This window comes from Oryzias melastigma, linkage group LG5 (genome assembly GCF_002922805.2).
Source record: "Oryzias melastigma strain HK-1 linkage group LG5, ASM292280v2, whole genome shotgun sequence".
In the NCBI taxonomy this organism is placed as follows: Eukaryota; Metazoa; Chordata; class Actinopteri; order Beloniformes; family Adrianichthyidae; genus Oryzias; species Oryzias melastigma.
In genome coordinates, this window is record NC_050516.1 from 22236188 (window position 1) to 22238109 (window position 1922).

Genomic DNA, 1922 nt, shown 5'->3' on the forward strand with positions numbered 1-1922 from the left:
GTCTCTGTCCAGATCAGAGGTCTACAACCTGCAGCTTCAGAGGAAAAACTAACAAAACAATGAATGAATACATGAAAAATAAATAGCATTTCTTAAAGAATGATTACTTAATTAGCATTTATTTAATTTAGATTAGTTAAATGTATAAATTGATGTCTGAGGTTCACATAGATGATAAACTATGTAGGTTTTTACATCCTGTTGACCTGAAGACGTCTTGTTTGCTCAACTCTACCTCCAGAATGAACAGATTTATATGCAAAGCAAAACTTTGGTAAAAAGTTTGATCTTTTATGAGTTAAAGGCACATTTTATCTTGTGATGCAAAACATTGGTTGCTAGCTGTGAGATGATCCTGTTTGGAACAGAGCATCTTATATTTGGAAAATGTATTTTTTTTTAAATCCCATTCTGAGAGATGCCATTTTCTTTTTATATTTTTGCTTTTGTTCGATCCTAAAAATAGACATAATTATTATTTGTAAAAACAGAAGGACATTAATTCAAATCCATTTTTTTTACTGTTAAAGGTTGCCGACCCCTGTCTCAGCCCAAAGTCATCATCTGCAGCCTGAAGGAGAGACCCCCCCACCCCCACCCCCACTCCACTCCACTCCACCCCTCGCGCGTGAAAGCTGCATTTTTGAAGGACAAGATCCACCAAAAGTCGGTCCAAATTGCAGGAACCAAGCGCGGCTCGGTTCTGCTGAGATCCGTCTTACCTGGAGGGTTCATGGTATGCTCGTGGGACAGGGCACTGATGGCGCTTCTTCCACGCAGGGTTCCCAGAAATGTTCCTCTGCAGAGAGTGGCAAACGTCCCGCGTGCGCTCCAGAGTCCACCTTCAAAATAAAGTCCGGACCTCACAGACAGTGTTGCCAGATAGTCTCGCGGTTTTCCAGCCCAAAAGTCATCAGAAAACCGCTGCAGGCAGCAAAAAAACGCCCAACGCTTTGTGACTGCGGGGGTGGGGGCTGTTCTGAAGAAAAGAAATCTTCATATATTGTAATGTCCTTCTATGAAATTTTACCAAGGACGATCAGAAGTGTTTTTGGTGAGTATGGACAGGCCTCATCCGGCCGTGGAGGTGGGTCTGGATCTGGGTTCACCTGTACCTCCCAATGTTTAAACTCCCACGAGATCAGCCATCGCATCAGTCGCATCCACAATCACGTGGTCTAGTTCATACTAATGTTGGCTGGCTTTGCTTGCAGCTGCTCACTAAACCTTTTAGTGGTGGTTATACTTTCCAAGCGATGCGATCGTCTCCAGCGTTTATTTTAACGTGAAGAACATCTTCCTTGCGCTCGTGCTGTGCTGATGTGAGTGCGCGCAGGTCCATGAAAGGTAGAGGGGGCGTATGTGGCCCTCCACCAAATACAGTTGGGTAATAAAAAGGAAAACAATAAGATAACAATTTAAAAGGGGGAAGATTTCAATCTGGAGTGCTGCAAGATATAAAAAAAACAAGAAATATCTTTCCAGTAACTAGTTTTCTTCCTGTCCGCTCTTTCACTCAGTTTCTTTGAGTCTGAAGGTCTGAATTTCTAAACTACTTCGGTGAGTTTTTTATTTATTTATTATAATTTTCAATGTTTTTTAACAGAGTTTTCTGCGTAGTCTCCAATCGCTCAAATACATTCAAGTTAAATTACAAGACCCGCCGGCTGTTGCACACTGGACGTGAAATCACAGTCGCGTGTGACGTCACCAGCAGGGGTCAAATCCTGCAGCGACTAAAGCGGTTTTGCTCCGATGGCCGCGCGACCACAACAACGTAAGCGATTACGAGTCGGTTGGAAGTATAAACCAGCCAAGACCGGACTACTGTAAACACACCACTCACTCAGTATGGTGATCATCACGCTAAAATGAACAGAAACCCCCTCCCACACCGAGCCCCAACCCTTTGAACACATTTA

The 1922-nt window shown here is 43.2% G+C and overlaps 1 long non-coding RNA gene across 1 annotated transcript in view; it reads right to left on the reverse strand.

Moving 5' to 3' along the window:
* LOC112139986 overlaps nucleotides 1-943 on the reverse strand; it is a 7746-nt gene extending 6803 nt beyond the window's left edge. The window contains exon 1 of the long non-coding RNA XR_002918090.2: nucleotides 723-943. This is a non-coding gene — a long non-coding RNA (uncharacterized LOC112139986). The remainder of the gene's footprint in view (nucleotides 1-722) is intronic.
* Nucleotides 944-1922: the final 979 nt, after the last annotated feature.